General features: G+C 49.3%; 1 long non-coding RNA gene across 1 annotated transcript; it reads right to left on the bottom strand.

The window, feature by feature from the left end:
* Positions 1-4,082: 4,082 nt before the first annotated feature.
* LOC106722917 lies at positions 4,083-5,506 on the bottom strand. The gene is made up of 2 exons (XR_001358929.1): positions 5,340-5,506; positions 4,083-4,754 (listed from the first exon to the last, which is right to left on the bottom strand). It is a non-coding gene; the product is annotated as an uncharacterized LOC106722917 (long non-coding RNA).
* Positions 5,507-14,239: the final 8,733 nt, after the last annotated feature.

Consider the following 14,239-nt stretch of genomic DNA (forward strand, 5'->3'; position numbering starts at 1 on the left):
TCGGCCGGACGGGAGGCACCCTAAGGGAGGCACTCGGAGCCTGGAAGGTGGTCGGGAGCAGGGAGGTGGGCGGCTCAACGCAGGAGCGCCCCCTACTGGCCCGCCACACCTTCCAGACCTCATGTGCCATGGCTCTGGCTTCTATGAGCAGGGAGCAGAAGGCAGAGCAGCAGCTCGGGCAGAGGAAGGGGATGAGAGTGGCACTCAGGGTGGATGCAGGGAGGATTTCTGGCTCTCCTGCCACAGAACTGTTTCCCCACCGAGGTGGTGCATGGTGCCCAGATGCTCCATAAGGAGAACGTGTGCAGGGTCTGGCTTAGAGGCCACTTATAGGAAGCCATGGAGGTGTGTGCCCAAACCTCCCCCTGTCTCTGGAGTTCAGGTTCCTGACTCCCCCTGTTCACTTGTGATCCACTCCCTCCCTCTCCCCATCCCCTTCCCATTTCTCCCCTTGTTGTCCAGTAACCAAGTGGGGAGAGCAGTGGTGTGTTAGGGCGGGGCTCAGAGAGGGGATCAATGCAGACAAAAGCAGATGGCCACCTATAAGTTTATCAGGGGTGACCACCAGTACCTGGGGGAGTGTTTGTTCACCAGAGCGCCCCGAAGGATGACGAGGTCAAACGGTTATAAACTACTGCTAGACCATTGCAGGCTGGACATAAGGAAGAATTTCTTTACTCTCCAAGCCCCCAAGGTCTGGAACAGCCTGCCTTTGGAGGTGGTTCAAGCACCTACATTGAACACCTTCAAGAGAAAATTGAATGCTTATGTTTCTGGGATCCTATGACCCCAGCTGACTTCCTGCCCCTCGGGTGGGGAGCCGGACTTGATGATCTTCCGAGGTCCCTTCCAGCCCTAATGTCTGTAAAATCTATGCAATCTATGAAAAGTCAGATGTTGGGAAATGGATCCTTGACAAAAGGAAAGATCATCCTTGTCCAAAAAGCCTAGAACTGTGCTTGTCTCACCTATTTATGCAAACTCCAGGAGCAAACCTCATGTACATTAACCACGGGGCTGTGGAAGAGCCTTAAGGTGGTTCCACCCCACCCTTCCTGACTGTGAAGCGTAGTGGTTAGGGCCCTGCAAGGTGGGAAGGTGGGAGGCTTGGTTCTGGTCTCTGTTCCCATCCTGATCTCTGTTTGAACCAGTGCCTGTGGGGTACGATGCATACTGAGCGTTGTGAACAAACAAGAGGGGGCATGGCTGTCTTGCTCAGTGGGTACGTGACTTCCCTTTGAGAGCCGGCTTGGGGCAGTGAGAGCTGGCATTTAGACTACAAGGAAGGATTGCGGCGTGGACTTGGGGAAGGCAGCATGAATTCCTCAGGGATGCTGAGGGGGTGGATCACAGTTTGAAGGAGAGCTAAAGAGTTCCTGACACTTGGCCTGGCTCTGTCATATGGTGTATAATTGTTCTTGAAATAGTTGTGTGCCTGAACCCACACTGATTGCATTTTTGCAATATTTTGCCAGCAGGGTATAGAGCCAAGGGTCTGAGAAATTAATGTGAAAGTTGAATTTGTTCTGGCCCCTCAACAAAAAAGGTGTTTTAGATTCTGGCTTTGCCCTTTATTGAACCCGTTTCTCGCTTGCTTCATCTGAGATGCTGGTTAGGAAAGCTTGATGTGGAAGGACCCGATGGTCAGTTTCTAAGGTTTTAATAGTGGTGTCAAGGAAGGAAAACCTGGGTGTGGTGACTGCAGGGTATTTGGGAATGAATTTTGTGCTCCAGTCCCAGTTACCAAATATGAGGAGTCAGTGGTAGCATTATGAGCTGGTGGCTGTTACTCACCTGGTAGTATTTGCCTATGAACTGCTTTGGTGTGTTGAGCATGGCCTGGGATGAGCTATTTTTGTGCTCAGCACTGTCCATGTTGCAAGCATCATACAATCTGCATAAGTGGGAGAAGCTGGGGCGGGGAGAGCTGTGAAGTATTAATTCCCGGGCTGGTGAGATGCAGGGAGATGAAGATCTGTAGGTGTGAAAGAAGAGGCAGTGAGATGGGGTTTTGTGCAGCACCTTGGTGTTCAAGTGCTGTTAAAAAGAAGGATTGGAGTCAATGGAGAAAGGCATTTGGGGCAATCTTGCCAGGCCCTTATTGGCACATATCGAGGCATGAAGGTCTCCTCAACTAGCACAAGTGGAGGGAGGACTTGTGACATTGTGAGTTGCTGCCACTTACCCAAAACCACTGTTTTTCCTGATTATAGTAGGATTATATTATTCCCTGATATTTAATCCTTAAATTATATTGTACAATCTACGGACACACATGTAGCAGAACGTCCCCTTTGTACATTACCCTTCTGAACATTGATATAAGAGAAGCCTGTTCTTGCCTGCAACACCCTTTCCCTGCCTCCCAGCCCCTCCCCCACTCCCCCCCCCACCATTTTGTGCATTTCTTTTCCTGCTCAGTATTGGCAGAAACCTAGCACAGTCATTGCATGGGGGTGGCAAGGCTCAGAGCAAGCCAGAAAGCTGAAGTGGCTTTCTGTAGAAGAAACCTAGAAACTACATCTACATATCAATTAAGTTCAGTGTCACTAAAGAAAAGAAAAAAACTAAAATATCTATTGTAAAGATTGTAAGTATATCCTGTGCTAAGCTAACTCACTGTCCCCAGTTGCTGTTGATCCTCGGTACCTCACATTGCATTTTAATATATTTCTCACAGCGCATTTTCATATTTCATCTGTCTCGTCTTTACAAATGCATTTTGTATTTTATATTTTATACTTTTAAACTCTTAAGGAATGTACTTCCTGTAGAATGAAGTTACACCTGGGACCATTGTTAAAACTGCATTGTAATTGTAATTGTAAAGTGATATAATCTGCTGAGTGAATGCGAGTGAATGATGATCATCAGTAGACAATAGCCAAGCAAAGGAAATCCATTTTAAGCTAATCAAAGTAAAGAACTGATTCTTGGAACTGAGCACTCACCCTATTGACTATTCCTGTAACCCCTGACAATACAGCCATTAAATCAATATGTCAAGGGTGGACTGCGAAAGGGGAGGTGAAAGCCTTCCCCAATATGTTGCAAAACCCTGCCCGATGCACCCCAGTACTCATCGCGGGGGTGAAGAGGAGTGCCACCTGTGGGAAAATGCCAATGCAGGCTCATCAGTTGCAGAGCTGCTTGAGCCTGTGAATCGGTGAGCCCCGGGGGGTGGCAGGGGGAGCGGGGGCTTCAGAGAAGCGCGGGCTGCTCAAAGAGCAGCCGGAGAGGCAGCATCAGTCCTGAGCATGGGGAGAGGAGGTTGAAGAGGAAGCCCAGGCCCCGGGAGCAGAGGACTGCTGGGGAGGTTCGGCCGGAAAAGTCAGTTGTCCGGCATGTTTGGAAGCGGAGCCACAGCCATGCCAGAGAACACAGGTGTGGCGGGCCAGTAGGGGGAGCTCCTGCATTGAGCCTCCCACCTCACTACGCCCGTCCACCTGCCAGACTCCACGTGTCCCTCCAGGGGCGCCTAATACCCAGCAGTGAGATGGACTGTGGAAACATCAGGTACCAGGAAGCAGAGAGCCCTGTGACTAACATTGTCAGGGACTATGCAAGAACCCTGGTGTACAGCGACCTCTGTATTGGGTAGCCAAGATCATGCTGGGGGATCACACAAGTCTTCCAGAAAGTGATAAAAGGCACTGAAGGGTGACACTCAGTGGCACCATCTCATCTAGCACCTGAGTTACCGAAGTGGAAGGACAAGCAGGTGACCCCCTTCTGGAGAAGATATCGCCTTGAAGGAAGCTGACCATCAACAGCAGACTCCAGGACCTCAGCTACGTAGATGTACTCACACCAGTGCTCCCACAATCCTTACAGCAGCCACCATACACTATACTACGTGGGCTTGAATGAGTGAGTGCATGTGTGTGCATGTGTTAAGGTGACCAGTACCACCCATAACTCAAAGTGTGCATTTATGACTTTATTGGTAACTTCACATCCTGTCCAATAAACTAGATTTCATTATGATCCCTTGAGTTGGTCCTTTGTAGCCAATGCACAAGCCGAGAAAGAGGACAGGAATGACCAGAGTGTAAAGTCAATAAATCCTCAGAGAGTGCTGCTTTCAGGAAAGAGGAGCTTTATTGTATTTGCATCTTGAATTTGTGACTGAAAAAGGAAGTGAGGTAGGAGGAGGACTCTGACACACACTGAGCAAAAATCACTCCACACATTATGCATCGTAAGAATACTTCACAACATGCAGGGATGATGTCTCCAAGCATGTTATAGGCATTTAGTGATGAAAGTAAACGGGAAAAGAGGAAACAAATGACAATGATGAATGCAGACAGAAAAGGCTTTAGGCAGGTAAGCCACCATCCCAAGGAGATGAATGGAGCGGGCAGGCCTTGGTGTCCTCCTCGTCGCTGTGGCTCTTACTTGGGGCACTGTGGAGGGAACTTGCAGCACTGCTTGCTCTGCTGACAGCACTTCACGGGTGGGCAGCACTTTTGCATGGGTGGGCAGCATTGCTGCACCGGTGGGCAGCACTTTTGCATGGGTGGGCAGCATTGCTGCACCGGGGGGCAGCACTTCTGCATGGGTGGGCACCATTGCTGCACAGGGGGGCAGCAGGGCTGCACGGGACAGACGGGCACAGGTTTCTCGATGATGCAGGGAATGGATGAGCTAGCGCCGTGGCAGGACGATTCATGTCCGTGGCATCCGTGCGATGAGGATCCATGGTCGTGGCAAGATCTGCGAGAGCACATCTTTGTGTTGTGTAGGCAAAGCTGCAAGAAAGAGAGAGTGGATGAGAGGGACCCCAGGGCGATGCTTACATTTCCTTCCTGTGTTTCTGAGGGTCTCTGAGCACACTGATCATCATGTTTCCCTCCTGTGTTTCTGTACAGTCCGTGGGGACACTGTTTTCCTCTGAACTTGTAACCTGGTTTAGACATGAACCCACAGAGCTGCTGTCTGCTCTGTCTGGTATTTCTGGGTTTAGGCTATGGTCTCTTAGCTATTGTGGCTGTTTCCAGCTGGATGCATCTGGTTTCAGAGAGATCAATAACACCCCCAAGACACTGTATCTTCTCCCAGCATGTTGCCAGCAAGGACTTTAGGTGCTTTTTTCCCCGTCTCCCTAGTGACTTATTTTATCATCCTTCAGCTTTGTCCCTTTGATACAAAATTCCCCCCATTGTCAGTGCATCCTGTCCAGGTATTTGGTGTTACCAGCCAGGCAGTCACAAATCGGGCTCAGGCAAAGCCCCTCTTTAACACCCACTGATATTTTTCATACCCTGTTCTCTAAAAGATACTCTAAGAAAGCTGCTGCTCTGAATCCTAAGGAGAAAGAGTTTACTCAGACTTACCCCGTTCAGGAGGAAGGAGAAATGCGGAGAGAAACTATGAGTTGGATGAGGAGGACTGGGACGGGAGAGCTTTTATATGGTGTGGAGCCATTCTGCAGGAAGTGAGGTGCCTGTCGGCAATGCGGACTTCATTCCTGACATTTCGAGATCCCTGTGCATCTGTTGTATCACTCTCATCACAACTACTGTTTGATACATTTTTATACTGTGATACTGTCTTGTCCTACCTGACTCACTGCAAATGAATGCATACATCAGACCGGGATTGAGGCAGGCGCTGCAATTTCTATTGTGACACTGAACCCTTCGGTGGCATGTAGCAATGTGAATACCAGAGAGAGAAAATGATTTCCCAAAGGACAACCCGTATCACTGAGTCAGTGGAGGTGTGTTTTCCAAAGGGAAATGCCAACTCCTGCTGGCATGCTATGTTGTGATGGGGACGCGTGGGTGCATGACTGCGGGGCACCCAGGGAGACAATGCTGGAGATGTGCTATAGAAGTAAGAGGACCTGCTTCTCAGTCTCGTTCTTCATGTTCCCAAATTCTTTCACTGATATTATAACTTGTCTTACTAGTGCGTTTCAGTTTAATGTAGCTTCCTCTTTGTTATGTAATGTTTATCGTGGCATTTTTTAAAAGCTTTTTCAGCATTAATTAATTAAACGAATTAATAAACTAAGAGACCTGACATTTAAAGATATAAATGCAATCCCCCCAATAACACGTAGGGAGAGAGAGAGTGCTTCCTTATCCCGAGCCCATGTCCACCTGAGTCTCGTGTTCTTTCCTTTTCAGTCTCAGACGGTTCTTCATGGTTTTGTGGTCCCCTCGAGCCCTCATGTGCTATGGCTCTAGCTTGTAGAAGGAGGGAGCAGAAAGCAGAGTAGCAGTGCGGGCAGAGGAAGGGGATGAGAGTGGCACTCAGGGTGGGTGCAGGGAGGATTTCTGGCTCTCCTGTCACCAAGCTCTGCCTCCACCGAGGTGGAGCATGGTGCCCAGATGGTCAGGTCTGGGCTTAGAGGCCGCTTTATAGGAAGCCATGGAGGTGTGTGCCCAAACCTCCCCCTCTCTCAGGAGTTCAGTTCCTGACTCCCCGTGTTCACTTGTGATCCACTCCCTCCCTCTCCCCATCCCCTTCCCATTTCTCCCTGTGTTGTCCAGTAACCAAGTGGGGAGAGCAGTGGTGTGATAGTGGGGGCTGGGCTCCAGGTTCCCTGTTCTTGCAGAGAGTGAAACCTCAGAGAGGGGGTCGAAGCAGACAAAAGTCAGACCTTGGGAAGCGGATCCCTGGGGCAAGGAAAGATCATCCCTGTCTAAACCACCCTAGACCCGTGTTTGTCTCACCTGTTGGTATAAACTGCAGGAGCAACCCTCATGCTCATTAACTACGGGGCTGTGGAAGAGACTTGAGGAGGGTCCACAGCACGCTTCCCAAATGTGAAGCCTAGTGGTTAGGGCCCTGCATTGTGGGAAGGTGCGAGGCTTGGTTCTGGTCTCGTTCCCAGCCACATCTCTGTTTGAACCAGTGCCTGTGGGGTAGGATGCATACCGAGTGCTGGGAACAAACAAGGGGGGGACATGAATCTCTTGCTCAGCGGGTACATCACTTCCCTTTGAGTGCCGGCTTGGGGCAGTGAGAGCTGGTGCTTAGACTACAAGGAAGGGTTGTGGTGTGGACTTGGGGAAGGCAGCATGAATTGCTCAGGGATGCTGACGGGGTGGATCACGGTTTGAGTAAGAACTAAAGGGTTTCTGACACTTGTCCTGGCTCTGTCAAGTTGTCTGTAATTCTTTTGGAATTAGTTGTGTGTCTGACCCCTCAGACATTGCACCGATGGCATTTTTGCAATGTTTTGCCAGTAGGGTGTAGAGCAAAGGGTCTGAGAAATTAATGTTAATGTTGAATTTGTTCTGGCCCCTTAACAGAAAAGCTGTTTTTACCTTCTGGGTTTGTTTTGTGTCATTTGACACGGGCATGTGTTAAACACTTTTCTTGCTTGCTTAATCTGAGATGCTGGTTAGGAAAGCTTGATCTGCAAGGACCTGATGGTAAATGTGTAAGGTTTCAATAGTGGTGTCTGTGGCAGAAATGCCACCGTCTGTGCCCCTCTCCAGAGGTCTGTCTCTGCCAGCCTGAGAGGCTGGTGTTGAATCCGTCAGGGCAGGGATCTCCCTCCCTTGTCTACATGACAAAAGCCTGGCGCCTGGGAGGCGATGCTCTGGTCACCTGGGCAGGGGGGAAAAGCCCGGACCTGTGCATGGGCCCAGGTAGCAGGGGATGCTTGGTAGATTGGTTGGCTTGTGGCCAGTATTGGCAGCTTCGATTGGACCGGGCTGCTGAGGTCAGAGAGGTGATAAAAAGGCATGGGCCAGGAAGAAAGGCAGCCATTAGCCATGGGGTCATCCAGGTGAAACTGAAACTGGCTCTCTCCTCATCACCGCATGCTCTAAGAGTGACCTGCCTCCAGAGGAAACTCCAACCACCTCTGGATGATGCGTGTGAGTAAGCTGCTCAAGATCAGACTAGATATTTAGCTTCCAGTAACTCGGATGCGTGTTTAAACAGCTACCTCAGCCATGCTGGTTTGCTCCATGGGATTCCTCTGATATTGCTCTACCTTTCACCCTGTTTTCACCCTACCCCTGTAATCAATAAAGTGCTCCTTTGTGACCGGTGTGGGAGACTTATCGAGGGGTGGGTCTAAATTATGCCGAGGAGGCCCCTTAGGTCTGTGGACTAAGGGAGACTTTCCTAATAAGCCCCTGACTTGGGGAAGTGCCCCAAGTGCCAGAAGTGAGTCCAGAGCCTTGGATGGTGGCAGCGGGAACCCCAGGCTAGCGGGTGTGCTCCAGGGAAGGGGTTGGCCGGACGTGAGGCACCCCAGGGAGGCACTCGGAGCCTGGAAGGTGGTTGGGTGCAGGGAGGTGGGCGGCTCAATGCAGGAGCACCCCCTACTGGCCCGCCACAGTGTCAATAAAGGAAAACTTGGCCCTAGTGACTGCAGAGTATTGGGGAATGATTTTGTGGTCTGGTCCCAGTTACCAAAAATGAGGAGTCAGTGGTGGCATTATGAGCAGGTGGCTGATCCCTGTGGTTAGCATTTGGATTTGAAATGCACTGGTTTGTTGAGCGGGACCTGGGATGAGCATTTTTTGTGCTCAGCACTGTCCATGTTGGAAGCATCATACAATTGCATAACTGGGAGAAGCTGGGGCAGGTAGAGCTATGAAAGATTATTTCACTAGTTGGTGAGATGCAGGGAGATGCAGGTGTGTAGGTGTGAAAGAAGAGGCAGTGAGATGGGGTTTTGTGCAGTACCTTGGTGTTCAAGCGCTGTTAAAAAGAAGGATTAGAGCCAATGGCAAAAGCATTTGGGGCAATCTTGCCAGGCCCCTGTCTTCACATATCGAGGCATGAAGATCCTCCTCAACTAGCACAAGCGCAGGGAGGATTTGTGACATTGTGAGTTGATGCCACTGACCCAAAGCTTAGGTTTTCCCTGATTATAGTTGGATGATATTATTCCCTGATAGCCTTTCCTTGATTATTTTTAGAGTCTGTGGACACACCAGCTGAGACAGATGACAGGAACAACCAGAGTCAAAATAAATAAACCCCCAGAGAGTGCTGCTTTCAGGAAAGAGGAGCTTTATTGTATTTGCATGTCGATTTTGAGGTTGGAAAAGGAAATGAGGTAGGAGAAGGACTCTGACACACACAGAGCAAAAATCACTCCACACATGGTGCCTCATAAGAGTACTTTGCTCCATGCAGGGAGTGATGTCTCCAAGGATATTCCAGGCAATTAGAAATTAAAGTAAATGGGAGAAGAGGAAACAAATGAGAGATGATGAATGCAGACAGAAGGGGCTTTTGGCAGGTAAGCCACCATCCCAAGGAGATGAATGGAGCGGGCAGGTCTTGGCGCCCTCGTCACTGTGGCTCTTACTTGGGGCACTGTGGAGGGAACTTGCAGCACTGCTTGCTCTGCTGACAGCACTTCACCGGTGGGCAGCATTTTTGCCTGGGTGGGCAGCATTGCTGCACAGGGGGGCAGCACTTTTGCATGGGTGGGCAGCATTGCTGCACAGGGGGGCAGCACTTTTGCATGGGTGGGCAGCATTGCTGCACAGGGGGGCAGCAGGGCTGCACAGGACAGACGGGCACAGGTTTCTCGATGACGCAGGGAATGGACGAGCTAGAGCCGTGGCAGGACGATTCATGCCCGTGGCATCCGTGGGATGAGGATCCGTGGTCGTGGCAAGATCTGCGAGAGCACATCTTTGTGTTGTGTGGGCAAAGCTGCAAGAAAGAGAGAGTGGATGAGAGGGACACCAGGACTGTTTCTGAGGGGCCCTGACCAGACTGTATTCCTTTGAACTTCTAAGCTGGTTTGGACATGATCCCACAGAACTGATGTCTGCTCTGTCTGGTATTTCTGGGTTTAGGCTATGGTATCTCAGCTACTGTGGGTGTTTGTGCCCTGCAGACATTGCTTTCCTCTGAACTTGTTAGCTAGTTTAGACATGATCCCACAGAGCTGCTCTCTGCTCTTTCTAGTGTTTCTGGGTTTAGACTATGGCCTTTCAGCTATTATGGCTGTTTCCAGCTGGATGCAGCTGGTTTCAGAGAGGTCAGCTTTGTCCCTTTGGTTGAATATTCCCCGCATTATCAGTGCATCCTGCACGTCTTTGGTGTTAGCAGCCAGGCAGCCAAGACATGGGCTCAGGCAAAGCTCCTCTTTAACACCCACTGATATGTTTCATACCCTGTTCTCTAAAAGATACTCTAAGAAAGCTGCTGCTCTGAATCCTAAGGAGAAAGAGTTTACTCAGACTTACTGCCTTGGAGAGAGACGATGAGCTGAATGAGGAGGACTGGGACGGGAGAGCTTTTATATGGTGTGGAGCCATTCTGCGGGAAGTGAGGTGCCAGTTGGCAATGCGCACTTCATTCCTGACATGCCAAGATCCCTGTGCATCTGTTGTATCAGTCTTGTGGCAATTAGTGTTTGATGCATTTTTATACTCTAATGCTTTCTTCTCCTACCTGATTCACTGCATATAAATGCGTACATCAGACCGGGAGTGAGGCAGGCACATAAAGGTCTGTTGTGACACTGAACCCTTCAGTGGCATGTAGCAATGTGAATAACAGAGATAGAAAATGATTTGCCAAAGGACAAGCTGTATTACTGAGTCAGTGGAAGTGTGGCTGCAACCCTTTTGTTAGTATTTGGATTTGAAATGCTCTGGTGTGTTGAGCTTGATCTGGGATGAGCTTTTTTTTGTGATCAGCACCATCCATGTTGCAAGAATCTTACAATCTGCAAAATCTTCCCTCTGCTTGTGCTAGTTCAGGAGGATCTTCATGCCTCGTTATGTGCAAATATGGGCCTGGCAAGATTGCCCCAAATGCCTTCTGCCATTGGCTCCAATCCTTCTTTTTAACAGCGCTTGAACACCAAGGGACTGCACAAAACCCCATCTCACTGCCTCTCCTTTCACACCTACAGATCTTCATGTCCCCAGGCGGGGAAATAATACTTCATAGCTCTCCCTGCCCCAGCTTCTCCCAGTTATGCAGATTGTACAATGCTTCCAACCTGGATGCTGCTGAGCACACAAATAGCTCATCCCAGGTCATGTTCAACACACCAGAGCATTTCAAATCCAAATACTAACCACAGGGTAGCAGCCACCTGCTCATAATGCCACTACTGACTCCTCATTTTTGGTAACAGGGACCAGACCACATAATCATTCCCCAATACCCTGCAGTCACTAGGGCCAGGTTTTCCTTCCTTAACACTACTATTGAAACCTTACAGATGTACCATCAGGTCCTTTCAGATCAAGGTTTCCTAACCAGCATCTCAGATGAAAGAAGCAAGTAATGTGTTTAACACATGCCCGTGTCAAATCAGAAAGAAAAGCCAGAATCTGAAAACACTTTTTTTTGTTGAGGGGCCAGAACAAATTCAACTTCCACATTAATTTCTCAGACCCTTGGATGTATACCCTACTGACAAAATATTGCAAAAATGCAATCAGGGCAACACTTGAGGGGTCAGACACAACTTTATACACCATTTGACAGAGCTAGACCAAGTGTCAGAAACCCTTTAGTTCTCCCTCGAACTGTGATCCACCCTCTCATTATGCCAGAGGAATTCATGCTGCCTTGTCCAAGTCCACACCACGATCCTTCCTTGTAGTCTAAGCACCAGCTCTCACTGCCCCAAGCTGGCACTCAAAGGGAAGTCATGTACCCGCTGAGCAAGACAGCCATGCCCCATCTTGTTTGCTCACAACACTCGGTATTCATCCAACCCCACAGGCACTGGTTCAAACAGAGATGTGGCTGGGAACAGAGACCAGAACCAAGCCTCCCACCTTCCTTCCCAGCATGCAGGGCCCTAACCACTGGATTTCAGTCAGGACGGGGGGGAAGGACCCTCCTCAAAGCTCTTCCACAGCCCCGTGGTTTCATAGTTTCATAGCTGGTAGGGTTGGAAGGGACCTGAGCAGATCAGCAAGTCTGATCCCCTGCCATGGCAGGAAAAAGTACTGGGGTCAAACGACCCCAGCAAGGTGTTTGTCTAACCTCCTCTTAAAGACCCCCAGGGTAGGAGCTGGTTAAAGTGCATGAGGGTTGCTCCTGGAGTTTATACAAATAGGTGAGACAAACACGGGTCTAGGGTTTTTTGGACTGGCATTATATTTCCTTTCCCAAGGGATCGCCCTCCGAAGGTCTTACTTTTGTCTTCTTCTTCCCCCACTCTGAGGTTTCACTCTCTGCAGGAACAAGGAAACTAGAGCCCAGCCCCCACTATCACACCACTGCTCGCCCCACTTGGTTACTGGACAACACGGGGAGAAATGGGAAGGGGATGGGGAGAGGGAGGGAGTGAGTGGATCAAAAGTGAACACGGGGAGTCAGGAACCTGAACTCCTGAGACAGGGGGAGGTTTGGGCACACAGCTCCACAGCTTCCTATCGGCGGCCTCTAAGCCCAGACCCTGCACACGTTCTCCATACTGAGCATCTGGGCACCATGCGCCACCTTGGTGGGGGCACAGTTTTGTGGCAGGAGAGCCAGAAATACTCTTCTCCCTGCACCCATGCTGAGTGCCACTCCCATTCCCTTCCTCTGCCCGAGCTGCTGCTCCGCTTTCTGCTCCCTGCTCGTAGAAGCCAGAGTCTCTCTATATCTCTATGATACAAGAGAGAGTGAGAGAGTGCTGTCAGCAGATCAAGCAGTGCTGCAAGTTCCCTCCACAGTGCCCCAAGTAAGAGCCACAGCCACAAGGAGGACGCCAACACCTGCCCGCTCCATTCATCTCCTTGGGATGGTGGCTTACCTGCCTGAAGCCTCTTCTGTCCGCATTCACCATATTTATATCTTTAAATGTCAGGTCTTTTATTCTATTAATTGGGTTAATTAATTAACTAAAGCTAAAAATCTTTAAAAAATGCCACTATAAACATTGCATAACAAAGAGGAAGCTACAATAATGTCCAATGCACTAGGAAGACTAGTTATAATATCAATGAAAGAGTTGGTGTAGATGAAGAACGAGATTGAGAAGCAGGTACTCCTACTGGTATATCACACCTCCTTTATTCTATTAATTGGGTTAATTAATTAACTAAAGCTAAAAATCTTTAAAAAATGCCACTATAAACATTGCATAACAAAGAGGAAGCTACAATAATGTCCAATGCACTAGGAAGACTAGTTATAATATCAATGAAAGAGTTGGTGTAGATGAAGAACGAGATTGAGAAGCAGGTACTCCTACTGGTATATCACACCTCCAACCTTGTGTCGCTGGGTGCCCTGCTGCCATGCACCCAGGCTTCCCCATCACTACATAGCATGCCAGGAGGAGTTGGCATTTCCCATAGGAAAACACCCTTCCACTGACTTAGTAATATGGGTTGTCCTTTGGGAAATCATTTTCTCTCTCTGGTATTCACATTGCAACATGCCACTGAAGGGTTCAGTGTCACAACAGACCTTTACGTGCCTGTCTCACTCCCGGTCTGATGTATGGATTCATTTGTGGTGAGTCAGGTAGGACAAGAAAGCATTAGAGTATAAAAATGCATCAAACAGTAATTACAACAAGACTGATACAACACATGCACAGGGATCTCGGCATGTCAGGAATGAAGTCCGCATTGCTGACAGGCACCTCACTTCCCCCAGAATGGCTCCACACCATATAAAAGCTCTCCTGTCCCAGTCCTCCTCATTCAGCTCATCGTCTCTCTCCACATTTCTGCTTCCTTCTCAACGCGGTAAGTCTGAGTAAACGCTTTCGCCTTAGGATTCAGAACAGCAGCTTTCTTAGACTCTCATTTTAGAGAGGATTTGAAAAATATCACTGGGTGTTAAAGAGGGGCTTTGCCTGAGCCCAAATTGTGGCTGCCTGGCTGGTAACACCAAAGACCTGCACAGGTTGCACTGAGAATGGGGGAAATATTCAACCGAAGGGACGAAGCTAAGGGATGGTAAAAGAAGTCACCGGGCAGATGGAAAAAAAGTTCCCAAAGTCCTTGCTGGCGACATGCTGGGAGAAGACACAGTGTCTTTAGAGTATTTCTGACCTCTCTGAAACCAGGTGCATCCAGCTGGAAACAGCCACAGTAGCTGAGATACCATAGCCTAAACCCAGAAATACCAGACAGAGCAGGCATCAGTTGTGTGGGATCATGTCCAAACCAGCTTAGAAGTTCAAAGGAATACAGTCTGCTCAGGGCCCCTCAGAAACAGTCCTGGGGTCCCTCTCATCCACTCTCTCTTTCTTGCAGCTTTGCCCACACAACACAAAGATGTGCTCTCGCAGATCTTGCCACGACCACGGATCCTCATCCCACGGATGCCACGG

The sequence above is a fragment of the Alligator sinensis genome, unplaced genomic scaffold, assembly GCF_000455745.1.
Source record: "Alligator sinensis unplaced genomic scaffold, ASM45574v1 scaffold1309_1, whole genome shotgun sequence".
Classification (NCBI taxonomy): domain Eukaryota; kingdom Metazoa; phylum Chordata; order Crocodylia; family Alligatoridae; genus Alligator; species Alligator sinensis.